Below are 14,542 nucleotides of genomic sequence, written 5' to 3'. Positions count from 1 at the left end.
ACCCTAGCCATGATTTTAGCTTCAAGCCTGATCTTTAGCTTAAATCTAATTTATATCTGAATCCAACCACCACCACCTCAGATCACCTGTACTGCAAGGATGTTGAGGGATAGAGAAAATGTGGAATATTTTTCAACAAGAACACCTGGTACATACCTTATTGTAGCCGAACCACCCCTTCCCTATGTGCTACCAGCCTTTAGCAGCTTGAACTTAATGTAAGCCAGCATTTTAACTTTGCTGCTGTCTGTGCTGTATGTATGTACACATGCAAGAGGCAAGGATTTCTTAGGGTGATATCTTTTATCGGACCAACTGTGTAGCAGAGGTAGACAAATTTTCAAATGCAAGACGTGCTTTGTTAGGTCTGACCAGAAGAGCCAAGCACAGCATAGTAAAGGACAGTAGTGGGAAGGGCTGAGAGAAATTCCCAGGGGTAGCAGACACACAGGGGATTTATACATCCTCTGTAGGAGGGGTGGGTGTACTTTTAATTACAGCAGCTTTTACAGCTCTTGGAGCTGCTCTAATTAAAGCTCCCACAGCATCTCATGTAACAGCATCCCCATCAGAGGAAGACCTAAGGTGGTACTGGGGCCCTGGGCAACACAAAATTGGATGTCCCCTTCACCCATAGGAACTGAGCTGCAGGGGTGGGGAGAGTGCTTCCTCTGCCTCCTGGTGCTGGCAGGGGAGGCTGGGTGGACCCTGCCAGGCTGAGGGTATGGGGGCACTGCCTGCCTCTTCTACCTGATCCATGCCCCACCTCTCCTGCTATGGTTGAATGTACACACACACATGCACATACACAAGTGCACACACACCGACAGGTGTACACTCTACTCTCACTCTGCATACTGACACACAGATGCAAACACACTCTCCTTGCCATGAATGAACACAAACAGACACATACTTTCCCCTCACAGGATGTCCTTCCTTCCCCACTCAGTTACTCTGAGGCAGCCCCCCCATGGATCCATCTAGCTCCCTGCCCTGGCCCCTATTAGACTTACATGCAGGGAGCTGTTGCCCAGCTCTCATGTGTGGCTGCACAGATGCACAGGGTTGAGCCAGGAGTGCCACTCTGCATCGCACCACACCATACCGTGACTCTGAGCGGGTGGTGGTGGTGCTGGGAGGGGTGGCTATGGGGAGGCTAAGATGAATTTTGTGGAGGCTATAGCCCCCCCAAGCCCTCCCCCAGCACCACTGCCCACCCACCTGCAGAGGTACACTGCAGTGCTCCTGGTCCTTCCTGGCCCTAGCCACCCCCTGCCAGGGAAGGCACAGCATTCCCAGCCCGCCCCCCCCCACAGCTTCCTTGGTGGAGGGGCCATGCTTCCAGCTCCCAGGGAAGTAAATGCAAGAGCTGTGATTTTAAACTTGGCACCATTTTTCTAGTTCCCCAGGAAGGAGACAAAAATGGTGCTGAGTTTAAAACCACAGCTTTTGCTTCCCTGCTGGGGATCCCTGGGGCACCAAATTGGTAGTGGCCTCTGAGCCCAGGCCCAGCTGGCCCATTTTTTAATGTGCCTATGGTCCCTGTGCTTAAAGTGGCTGGGGCACTTTATCTAAAGCTTGCTGAATGAGCTTTAGATAAAGTGCCCCTGCTGCCATTTTTAAGCACAAGGATACTGATACATGAGGCATAGGAGGCTACTGGAGCATTGTAATTACCACATTCCACCAGACTTGATTCATCAAGTCTGCTCTGACATATTGGAGCAGCCTCGTTGCTAATGTATAGGTGCTCAAAATTAATGGAAGAAAAGAAGCTGATTAGTAGGAGATCAAGGCCTATCAAAAGGGAGAAGGGTCATTCTCATATTTCATGTATGGAAAGAATTCAGGAGTCAGGTAAAATACAATTAGCTATAAAACCAGTAACAATGTTTAGTTCTTAGTGTCCAGCCATCTTATGAATTTTTGTCTACAAGTTCACCTTTTAAAGGTGTTCCCTTGGGCATGAGGATAGTGAAGTTAAAGGTGGAATGGTGGTTCTGTGAGAAATGTGATGCTAATGAGATGTGTTTCTGTCCTTTATATATTTTATGCAGTGTCCCCTCTCCATTCTCATCTACCCATTCTCCTACTAGCACAAATTTAAGTATCATACTGTATCAGCTTGTCTCCTCTGGTGACATTTTCCCCCTCATGCTTGCCTTTTTACCACTTCCACCTTCACTTCAGCACCAGCTCTGTACCTCTTGTGCCACTAGTCCTAACCTCATGCACTTCACCAACCTCTCCTCCTCTTTCTGTCTCTGGAACCCATATTTCCACCTTAAAATGACTGGAGCTATCTCTGATCTCATAGTATTTCATTCCTGCAAACTCTTAGCTCTCAGGGGGCATGTCTACATGTGCACATTTACTGCACAGTAACCAAAATTACCGTGTAGTCTGGGCTCCATCTACACATGCACTCCTGTACTGCACAGTAAATATGGTGACTTACACCAGCTTGAGCATACATTTGATACCTGCATCCTGCAGGTATCAAATTTATGCCCAATTAGCTACAGTGCAGTAACACACATGTTGACACCTTACTGAGCAGAAACACTGTGTAGGACTGACTTGGAGCTAACTTTAGTCCCAAGTCAGTCCACACACAGCGTTAATGTGCTTTAACACCTGCACATGTAGACGCTGGCTTATTCCTGCTTATTGTGCAGCAACTCACTGCAGAGTAAATTTTAAGCCAGCATAAATGCACATGTAGACATGCCCAGAGAGACCTAGACCTCTTTGGTTGGCACTACTTTGACAGCTGCTTTCTTATGGAGACCTCACATTCTCTGACATTCTGGATCATACCGTTTGTGTGTGATGACGTTAGGCTTCTCTTCTTCCATTCTTGGTGCTTCCAACCCTTTCCTACTTGCACATTTCAGCTTTGCTTCTTTTCTGAACTCTTTTCATCATATATTACTATCATCCACCATCCACCCATTTCTCCACATGGGTCGTCTTTCCTAATTTTGACTCTTGTCTGTTTCTCCTCCTCCTCACAGTATTCCACAATCATTCTCAATTACTTCAACTTCCATGCTGATGACCCAAGCTGCTAACTGTGTATTTCTTTACATTCACATTTCATTTGACCACTACTGTCTGCCCTTTTTAACTGCATTTTATTTGAAGCTTGTTGTCAATTTTTAAGGTACATAGCTTATATTTGACTGGATTCCTTGTAGTACATCTTCCTCATAATGTAGGAATCTACTGTAATTTTTATTTGCTGCCAAAATGCAAACTCTTGCCTTCAACTGACCAGTGAAACCAGACCCTGTCACCCATGTGTTATATTTTCATAGAAGCACCTCCTTTCGTCCATACTAACCCTTTCTTAGGAGGAGCTCCCTGTAAACATGTTACCTCATTATTCTCCTTCAAACCTGTCTTTAAACTCTAATGTGCAATGCCTATAACAGTTAGACCCCAATGTAGTGACACTATTGATTTATTATCCTAACAAATAGCAACTTATTGTTTCCCCTATTCCCCTGCATAGTATGTTACCAACTGATGGATGTAAGGAGCAAGGACCATCATTTGTTCTATAATTTTATAGTGCTTAACACAGTGGGGACCCAATTGAGGTTAACAGGTTCTATCATATAATAATGAACAAACAAATATCATGTTAAAAATTCTGGGAATGCCACTTTCAGAAAGATTGTGTGACTTCAATCTGAGCAATATACTGACAGAAAAACAGATGCATTCTACAGTTTTGTGGGAGGAATGATAGCAGTGAAATAATAACTCTGAGGCAATGTGTTCCCCTATGAGGACTATACTCATGTACCCGAATCTTTGGGGAGAAGGAGAGAGGAACTTACTTTTTATTTTCATGGAGCAAAGGCACTGTTGCCAACCCGACTGTCCTGGGCTGCTAAGGCTAGAGATTTTATTGTAATGCATTTGGTTTGCACAGGACTCAAGTGTTACAACAGTCATTTTTTCAGGGTAAGAGGCCTCTTTCTCTGGGAGAGGAGTTAACCCAAACATATATGATCTTTCAAGTAATGCAGCTGCTACAGCACTGATGACACCAGATAATTATGAATATTAACAGGGGATGTAGGGAGAGAATCTCTCTTGCAGTGAAGGACTGTATGTGTAAGATGTATGTTTCAGATGTTTTTAAAATCTTTATATTTTGCATTTTTCTGTCCTTTGCTTACAGACTCATAAACTGACATCATAAACTACAATGCATGCAAGTTGTTATACCTAGTGCGTAAATCCCAAGGCTGTATTATATCACTGTAGTCTTCTGATACTAATCTTTCTGTCTGCCTGTCCTTCTCTCTGGTATAGTTCAAATCATCTATCATTGTGATTGCCAAAGACTACAAAACAATTTAAAGTTTTATACTGAGCATGTTCTAAAATCAGTTTCTTCTCATTTTGATTTTCCTTTTCTTTATGCTACTTTCCATGGTGCTTTGTTTTTCTAGTTCTTGTCGTCTTTCATGCTCCCCTGTGATGGATTAGTCATGGAAGGGGAAGCACAGAAGGAGGAGGGGAGAAAATGCTATTCTTGTTAGAAAGCCTCATTGAACAGACAGGGTTTTTTCTGTTAGATGTGGACATGTTCAGACTTATGGACTCAGGAAGGAGAATATGTCAGACTGATCCTGGCCTGTTTAGCTGAAAAGGCTCAGTGGAGCACATTTTCTGTTTTGATTCATGGTTGGATGGGCAGTTTTAATGCATCCTGTTTTGAATCCCAAAAGGATTTATTATGTTTGTTTTCTCTGTCTCCTTCTCTCGCGCATATATATATATCATTTTGGGCTTCAAATGTGTGTGGGTGTATGTGTATATATATGTATGACAACTTTATGGCATTCTTTGCTACCATTTCCCTCACCATTACTGTATGTTCTTTGGGGCTTAGTCACAACCCTTTAGGATGTCTAGGATTCCCCTCTTGCAGCCCATTGCTTCTCCTGTGACTTATGAAATCTCTGTCTCTCATTTCTGAAGCCAGCATCTTCAGCCTTGGCTGGTCCTGAAGTTGTCTCCATTTCCACCAGAAGCGTGTGTCCCTTTATCCTGGTCTAAGCTTTCTTTGCCTGTTGCATGTACCCAGACTTTGTGTTTTTAAAGCTTTGCATCAACATCTCATGTCTTTCTTCCTTTCTAGAAGATATTACATTCTTTCATGTTAGCCCTCTGCAAAGAAATTGGAGATGATCGTTTTCCTTTTTCATACCTTCTAGGGTTGGAAGGGACCTGAATAGATCATCTAGTTCGAGCTTTTCTTGGGTGTGTTTACTCCCAGACAAAATCTTATCTGAGCTGAGAGTCTTTAATGATCAGGTTTTTCAGACAGGTGCCCCATAAAAAGATTCATGATATAAGGAGAGAGTGAAATTTGGCCCTAGAATAAAATAAGGATGGGACAAGAAGGAACGGATTTAACTTGTAGCAAGGAGGATAGATGCTGGATATTTAGACAAATCTAAGCATAAAAACTTGTATAACTAGAAGGCCATCTAGGGAGACTATGGAATCTTCCTCACTAGAGGTTTCTAAGAGGTTGCACAAATATTTGCTAGAAATGGTCTAGATACACATTTCTCCCTAATGCTTTGCCTTTTATACTTCAGCACATTTCATAAAAGAATCCTGAAATACTTTACAAGCACTAATTTAATCAATCTCAGAAAGACTTTGTGAGAGAGTTAAATATACCTCTTCAAGTTTTTCCTCTCTTAGCAGGGCAGAAAAGCTCAATGACTTATGTAAGGTCATAATGTGGATCAGTCAAAGAACTCTTATTAGAAACCAAATGCCCAGGTTCTTGTTCGAAGAACCAGATATATAGTTTCTTCTCATTATCTTGATGAATTTTATGTTTCTTCTCATTATCTTGATGAATTTTATGGTATCTTTATAACTGTACTATCATCACAAAAAGTAAACAAGCAACAGCAAAAGAGCCCCAGATAATCAAATATAACTGTATAACTACAGTGCAAGTCATAAACATGTCAACATTTGTTAATGGTAATTACTTAATATCTAGAAAGAGCTATTCTAAGAGAAGGCAAAATTGTAATGATGCCAGGTACCATTATGAAATAACTCCTAGTCAATACTGACTCTTTAATGGTGATTGACAATTTTGATCCTATGAGTGGGGTAATATGACATTAACAAGTAATTGTAGCATTATGCTCAACAAGTACACTAAATATTTAACATGAACAAATTGATTACTTGTCCTTTGGGCAATGTCAAGTGGAACGTTGGGAGTGCTTTCTTCAGAGGAATGATGGTGTATTCAGTGTGATTTTAAAAGGCCATTTTAAAATGTTTATAGTTTTACTTGTTTAAATTTTCATTTTTTGTTCCTTTTTCCACATTTAAATTAGTTCTTTTTAAAAATTCTGACTTTACTGTCGTATTGTTCCCCCCCCCCCCACTTTTCTTTGTCTGGAATGGAGGAATTAATTTATGATTAACAACTTAAATCTATATAGCATCCCAGTATATCAAACTATCTTTAGTTTTGCATTCAGCATGAAATGGAGAACAGATCATATCTGTGCTTCCATTCCTCAGCACACAAAGAGGTCAAAACACCAGTTTAAATTATTAGCCAGAGATCTCCCTGGTGTGTATGAATCCCAAATGAAATACCTAGGTGGCATCATGGGCTTTACAAAACACAGTCTCCTCTCTTTTGCTAGGGTAAGTGTTTAGAGATGTGGTAGTATTGACATAGTATACTTATTATTCCTACTTCCTACCTGGTAGTAGCCCCTTGGGGATTGTGACAGCTAGGCATAGTATAATATAATCCTAAACCTAAGATTTATGTAAACTAGTTCCCAGCTGTCATACAGAACAGAGGAATTCAAAGGTGATTTAAAAGAAGCTATTGTTGTAGGCCAGTGTTTACACAGGAACTACTGCTGCAGATCCAGAACTGAAAACAATGATTAAGTTGAATCTCCAGTGTTTGAAGAGACAGGGGCTATTGCTTTAATGGAAAAGGTAGATGAATCTGTAGTTTGATTTTTGAAAGGCTTCCTCATCTTCACGGTGTAATAGGCTTACATTAGATAAAAATCTAGAGCCTAGAATTTTTATTCTTTCTTTTAGCTCCAGTAATTTCCACTCACTAAACCAAATATTCTCATGGTTAATTTTTGCACAAATGTACAAAGCTCATAGCAGATTTTCATACCCTACTACTCATAGGAACATAGGACTAGAATAGACCTCCTGGGCTGTTGTATCCAATCCCCTGTGTTTTGTAGATAGCTGTTAACCTAAGGAATACCTATCTATAACTGCCACTTCAGATCCTCACATTCAGCTACCAGGTATACACCCACAGATCCAACAGGGAAACAGTTGGTTATTATATACCCAGAAGACCCTAAAAAAAGACCATGCCCATGCTACAGAAGAAAGTAAAAATGCATCATGGTCCATAAAAAGCATAAACGCAGATCCTGTGGAGTGGTTATCCATGAGTCCTTATCCTTCCAGCTGACAAAATGCTGTCATTGAAGCTATTACTTAAATTTGCTTTATTCTAAGCAACTGATATGAAGTAAAGCAAGAGGTGAAATGAGTAAATTAAAATAGAAATTTCAGATTGGATAAGCGTTATATTGAAAAAACAGAATATTAGTGAGAGTAAAGCCTCATCCTCTATTTCTGTTGGATCTCAACCTCTTGTTGAAAGTGTGATACATTTAAATGCATAGACACCTATACATGTGCCTGACACCTGCTCTGACATATTTTAATTAGAACACACTGGAGCAGACTCAACTGAATCTGCTGCAGTGTGCTAATTAGCACATTCCCGCAGCCTCAGTGTCGCATGTATTCAGCATCACGTGTATTCAGAGTCACACTAGCTTTAGTTAAAGTGCTCCTGCTGCCATTTTGAAACATGGGACAGTGAATACATGAGAAGCTATCTGCGCTTTACTTAAAGCAGCTCCCAAGAGCTGCTGTAATTAAAGTGTCCCCTCCCTCTCCTACACGGCATGTGTAAAGATGCGCTATGATTAGACTGTGCATTATAAATTACAGTGGCAGAGAGAAACATTTCAGTTAGAAACTGCTCAAAGCACACAGACTCATTTTTATGATTAAAATCAAACTTAACCAAATCATTAAGTTCATTTTGTAAGGCCGCCTTAAAGTGGATGAACATATTGGGCGTGTCCATATATGCAAGCACGTGTGCTTGCAGCAGCTCAAATAGAAGCAGTGCAAATTTGAGCCGGGACCTTTTGTGTTGGTGCACGTGCCCAGAAATGCACTTTGTTGTGTAGCAAATTGTGCCACTTAGGGCAAAATAACTCTGCCTGGCTCCTCCCAGATCTGCAGCCAGGGGGAGCTAGAGCAGTATAAAAAACTGCCCTGGGGAGTAGCTCAGGGCTACTTGCCCTCAGGATCTTCTGAGGCCTAGCCAGTTGTTATCTGGGGACACAAGCCCCTTGTGTCAGCTAGACTACTGAAGCAGCATCTCAAATTCACTTTTTAAAATACCCTAAAATCCACATTCTTCCACAATCAGAACAAAAGGGGAGGGGGGGAACTGATGAGATAGGCAACGTTTTATTGCTATATTTACAATGTTAAAGAATTTTGGAAGCCTACTAGTGTGTCTAGCATCATAAAAAAAAAAAAAAATCCTAAATATGTTTTAATGTTTGGTTTTGTTTTCCTTATCACATAGTGGGGGGATATGGAGTTTGCAGGAGCGGGTTGGAAGAGGGGCGGGGGATGTGGGTGGATGGGTGTGGAGGGATGTGAGTCAGTGTGGGGGGGACTGTGGGTGTGTGGGATGCTTAGGAGGGGTGGGTTCCTTGCATAAATGCTGCATACCCTTGGTGGCTCGGGGGGGCACAATGGCATTGGTGGCAATGGGAGTGTGGTGGTGGCAGTAAACAGGGAGGTCCCACAGATGCCGCCAGCGCTGTCAGTGGAGTGGACGGTGGTAAGTGCTGACCAGGGATCAGAGGCCACCCGCAGATGCTGCCGGCAGTGTCAGTGGTGGCCAGTGGTGATCACTGACTGCCCCCAGATGCCACTGCTGGCAGGGCCTCCAGCCTCCTGAAGCCTCCCCCAAGGTCCCCTTCCTGCTCCTCCAGCTCCCCAACCCCTTACTTACCTGACACGAAGCTGGGTCCAGGTCGCTTCCTGCAGCTTGCACTGCTGCCTGGCCCACACAGGCAGGCAGCATGCTTCAGCACTGGGGAAAGGGCCAACCACAGAGACATTCTGGCAGGCTACCAGAGTGTCTCTGTGGAGGTCTGAGCCTCTAGTTGTCTCAGGACATGGTCCAGGATTTTCCCTCCGGGGTATTGTTTGCCCCGGCACTGCAAATTTCAGTGCAGGGAATGTTTTTTTTGTTCCCGCAAATGCTTCTTGCAGTGTCTCAAAGGAGTTTGCAACTCTACAAGATGCACATGAGGACTCATCTGGATGCGCCCATTAGGGTTTTATTTATTTTTACTGGAAATTCTGAGCTCCTCAAAAAATCAAGAAGATTCCAAGCAACATATGAAAATTGTGAGATTTCTCCTTTTCAGATGGTAACAGAATTTCATATATTTTCTAGCTGTTTTGTGGTAAACCCTCTTTCTGTTTCTTCCCCCTTCTTATTTATGTTACCTTTTTTAGGACCAATCATATACAGCTAAGATGTTGGGCTTCCTATATATGACATCCTGGAATGGAACATGGGAATGTCTTATCATATTATATTTGTATCTGACTTCAGTTCTGTATGTTATAGACATGAACTTGCTCTTGCAGAGCTTGGAATATTAATTTTCACTCCTACATATGACAGAATAATTACAGTTGTCTGTGGGACAGAAAAGAAAAGAAGCAAACAACAAAAGCAATTTGGTGTCTAGTGGTGAGTGAGGAAGCCGTATTAAATTTTAAATCACTTCAATATTATCTAAGACCAAACACACTAATGCTACACTTCTATAACATATGTCTATATTAGTGTTACCTTACAAAAGTTAGAATTTTACTAGCCACAAAATCTTAGCACTAACCCTTTACAAGAATGATGGTGCTGAAAAAAAAATTATATTTTAGTTACTTACTAAGGACTCAATCTTACAAGCATGCATACACACCCTTAGCCTTATTATGATGAGCAACTGAGTTAAACTAAAACTAAAAGTAATGTTTAAGAGGACTGTCTTAGATCTCCTTGAATATGTGCTATTTAATTTTATCTCCTTTAGAAATTAAGGTATCCTGTACTAATTACTTTAAGCTATCAAAGGTATGTGATTATTCTCATGAACAAAATTTTGTAAAGCCATTTCTGCCAAAACCAGTTTTAGACAAAATTTAGTCATTACAAAACTGGGTAGGAATCTGAAAATATAAGCAACATTTTGTAAGACTTTTAAAAAAAAAGAGATGTATTCTTAGCTGTTTAAACTGCATAACTCCAATAAAGTCAGAGGAGATAAGCTGATTCACATTAGCAGGGAGCCTAGCCTATGTAGCTTGGATATGCTCTATGTACATGCAAAAACAATATGGATTAAAGAAAAACAGACAATTAAAAATGAGTATCTGGCAAACTATTGTCTCAAAGTCCCTCCCTTGCTCACACCTAACATCTATCCTTCCTAATGTACCCTTCATCAAACTCTCTTCAAGGCATAAACAAAATTGAGAAACATATATTTTTCCATTGGATAATTAGTTCTCTAGAGCTGTTACCTCTCTAATAATGTGTTTTAAATCACAGCATCAATCATAAATTAGTCCAGGTCCAGTTTTTTATTCTGGATGACTGTTTTTACACTGATTAATTCCATTTCACTTTCAGCCCTATTGCCTTATTTGTAGGGTGAACCTATTTTCCTAACTCCTCTGAACTTGTCTCAAAATACAATGCTGTTGGTTTCTTTTAGATGGCTTTCAAACATTTCACCATACTGAAAATACTGAAGCCATCTATGTTTGTGTGCCAGCATAATTAACAGATGGTTCCTTTTAGCATAAAATTAATTTTAAGGCTAATCTTCAAATAATATGGTTTTATTACAAAGCTGACAGATTTCATTGGCTACTGATTCTTCCTTCTCATGTCCCTGTTGTGACAATGTATTTGGAGAATCTGCAGATTTGTTGGAATCTGACAGGGCTGCGCCATAAGCATGTCTGCTATGGCCTCAGACACAACCTCTCAGCTATCAACCAGGCACCTTAGTACCCTACCCCAACCCCAAGTTATTACCAATTTGTTATTATTGTACAATTACCTTTTCACTGTGTGAAAACCATTTTAGAGCAGAAATTCATGTTTCCTGCTCTTTATACCTTTGAATGCTCGAATATTAATGGCAGTCTTTTAGGCTAAGGACAGACACTCAGAAAGCCTGAGCCTGAATTGATTCAATATTTGCAGGTTAGTCTAACCTGCCAAGATTGAACTGATTTGGAGGTGGATAGACATTCCCTTTTCATTTCAGAAATGCAGGCACATGCTTGCAGTGGCTCAGGCTAGAAGCCAGGGGGCAGTGGGGCAGCCCTCCCGTTCCTTCCACAGTACTTCGGGGGGGGGAAGTGGCCTGCACAGCTTCACTGCCCAAGGGGCAGAAGCATTGCCAGACTCCAGCCCTGGGCTAGCAGTTTGCAGTAAAGGGGGTGTGTGCAGTGGGGTGTGTGAAATGGGCTGGATTCGGCCCAAATTGGGGACAGTGGTTCAATTCACTGATTCAGATCATTGTCCTGATTTTGATTTGGCTGAATCTGAATCTGAAGATTCAATGCTGATTCGGAGAATTAGTGATTCGGCCATAGACACAGCTTTAAATGTGTCTTCTACATATCTCAAGGTACCAGGCATGGCTCATGAACCCTACGATGGTGGGGTGGATGGAGCATTATGCAAGAGTGCGGGAGGGCCCCCCATGTACTTGGTGATGGACCCTGAAGTGGACTGGAAGTACTTCTGGTCCACTGCTGAGCATGTGGGGGAACCCCCCCTCAAGCCTCCCGGCTCAGTGATTGGCCATGGGGGGACCCCAGGTGCCCCTCCAGACCCAGGAGGCACCAGTCACCCAACTGGTGGGGAGAAGGAAGGGTCCCTCACATGCTCTACAGTGGACCTGGAAGTGGACCTGAAATGCTTCTGGTCCACTTTCGGGTCCACCACTGAGTGCACTGGGGAACCTCTCCCCCACACTCCTGTGGGACGCTCCATCCACCCCACCACCTCAGCTTTGATAAGCCCCCTGGTACCTTAAGGTATGTAGGAAAAATTGTTAAAGCTGTGTCTGTCCAAATCGATTTGGAGGGTTCCAATTCAATTCGGAGAGATTATAGGGTCTCCTGATTTTGATTTGGATTTGTAGATTTGGCCACCAAATTGGGCCAAATCTCCACTGTATCGCATCAGCAACCGAAGCTTCATACAGCCCTAATGTGCAGTGCATGCATCTTTTGATGATACTGAGCTTTTCAATATCCCTCTCCCTGTCTGCAAACCTGACAAGGCTGCAAACCAACGGGGGGGGGGGGGCGCTGATAAAACCATAGTGTTTTTCACAGCAAAACAAAGCCTATCACATTAGTTTAAGCTCTTCTTAAACAGCTTTTTCCAAGGAGGGACATTACCAGCTGATCTGTTGATTAGCTCCAAAAAGCCCTAAGTGAACACTCTTCTGTCTGCCTGTGTCCTGTCCCAGTGAAATTGGACACACACACACACACACACACACACACACACACACACACACACACACACACACACACACACACACACACACACACACACACACACACACACACACACACACACACACACACACACACCCACACCTCTTAGCATTAGCTAGCATACCATGTCTAGGGCCTGTGGGGCAAGGGTCCATGCTGTGGGAGATGGGAAGGAAGAAGGGGGAAATCCCTGCCTAAGCAGTGAGGGGAAGGAGAAGTGGAGCAGGGGGAAGTCAAGCAGACCCTGCCATGCCTGCTAGGAACAAGAGGGGCAGGGCCAGCCTCTTCTCTGAAGCAGAGAGCACAGCTTAGCCCAGTCCATCCCATCCCAGGGCTGCAAAGCATCTGGGATGCTGGGGGACTCTGATTTAACTTCAACCAGGAAGGGGTCTGAGACAGACAGTGCATAAACCAGTTTGACCCAAATCAGTTAAATCTGATACTACATTCAGGTTTATCTTAAATCAGTTTCAGCCATTTTGAAACTGGTTTATGTGCACTGAGCTTATGTTCTGTTACAGGTTTAAACCATCCGATCATTGAAACCGGTTTATGCGTAATATCTGTCCCTAGCTTTAAGGTCTTTACCTCCCAACAAATGGTTAATTCATTTCCTTAGGTTCGATGTTGAGAGTTTTCTTGTTCTATTTCTGCAAGATGTAAAATTCATTCTGGACCTGAAAAACCAGTTCGATGTTATTCTGTTTGTCATTGTCTCTGAGGCAGACATCCTCTTTTAATTGTTATACCTGTCTAGGTTCACAGTGGGTGCATCTACACAAGATACTACTATGCAGTGGTTACTGCACATTTATTTAGTACTTGCATAACTAAGTACTAAATAAATGTGCAGTAACTGGAGTTGCTGCTCAGTAGCTTTAGTGAATGCCTTTTTAGTGACACTACAGGGCAGTAGCTAATAATATCGCATGGTAATGTATTAGCACTGTTGGTGCTGTGATGTGCTACTGCACAGTATTATTCAGCTACTGCACAGTTGGCATCTCATGTTGATGTGCCCAGTGTGGAGAAGGTTGTTGAGTCAGTTTCCTGTAATTTAATTTTAGAAGTCTTTCACTGGCTTTTCAGACGTCCATTTTTCTTGTCTCATTCTGGATGTGCTGTGCTGACAGTGCATATGACGGTGCATAGCTTAGAAAGCTGAGGGGCTAGAACATGGTGGTGGTGGTAACTGATACAATTCCATTGAAAATGCGCTGTTTATAAAACTCTTCTGTTGTTCCTTTTGTTTCTCCAAAATACTTGGGACTATATGCAGCTAGAACAACCCTTAGAGAGATGCTATCTATACTGAAATGTTACTGTTTATAGTAGTATCATGAGAGCTAAATGCCATAATTCTGGTGCCTAAGAGTTTGAAGGACATATCTTGTGGAAATCAGCAAAGCTCCATTGAAGTTGATACTGATTTACAACACTTGAGATCCTTCCCAATCATTTGAACACTTTCCTTACAGTGTACTCAGTTGTCATTTTATTTAAAATAAGAAATGACTGCAGGACTTACTGTGTTAGACATGCAGTAGCTGGATTTTTATAATTTCTCTTTATAGAAGAAGAAAGCTTTATTCTGTTCTCAGTCTTGTTCTAGTCCTACTGAATTTGATGGATATTGTGAATATGTCTGAGGGCAAACTGAACCAAGGAAATCCCTCTGCTATTTCAACAGATGCTTTATTATATGCTATATGACAGACTTACACTCAGAAGAATAAGATTCATTTTCCCTGTTTGTTTGCATATAGCAGCTGCAAATATGTATAAC

General features: G+C 42.0%; 1 protein-coding gene across 5 annotated transcripts in view; it reads right to left on the bottom strand.

Annotated features, from left to right (window-relative positions):
• CALCR (calcitonin receptor) overlaps window positions 1-14,542 on the bottom strand; it is a 304,212-nt gene that overhangs the window by 75,415 nt on the left and 214,255 nt on the right. The gene's annotated exons all lie outside the window — the stretch shown is intronic.

Source organism: Crocodylus siamensis, chromosome 5 (assembly GCF_052110815.1).
Source record: "Crocodylus siamensis isolate JL-2025a chromosome 5, ASM5211081v1, whole genome shotgun sequence".
Lineage (NCBI taxonomy): Eukaryota > Metazoa > Chordata > Crocodylia > Crocodylidae > Crocodylus > Crocodylus siamensis.
Note: the sequence above shows the minus strand (reverse complement) of the source record. Positions and strands in the feature narration are given on the sequence as shown.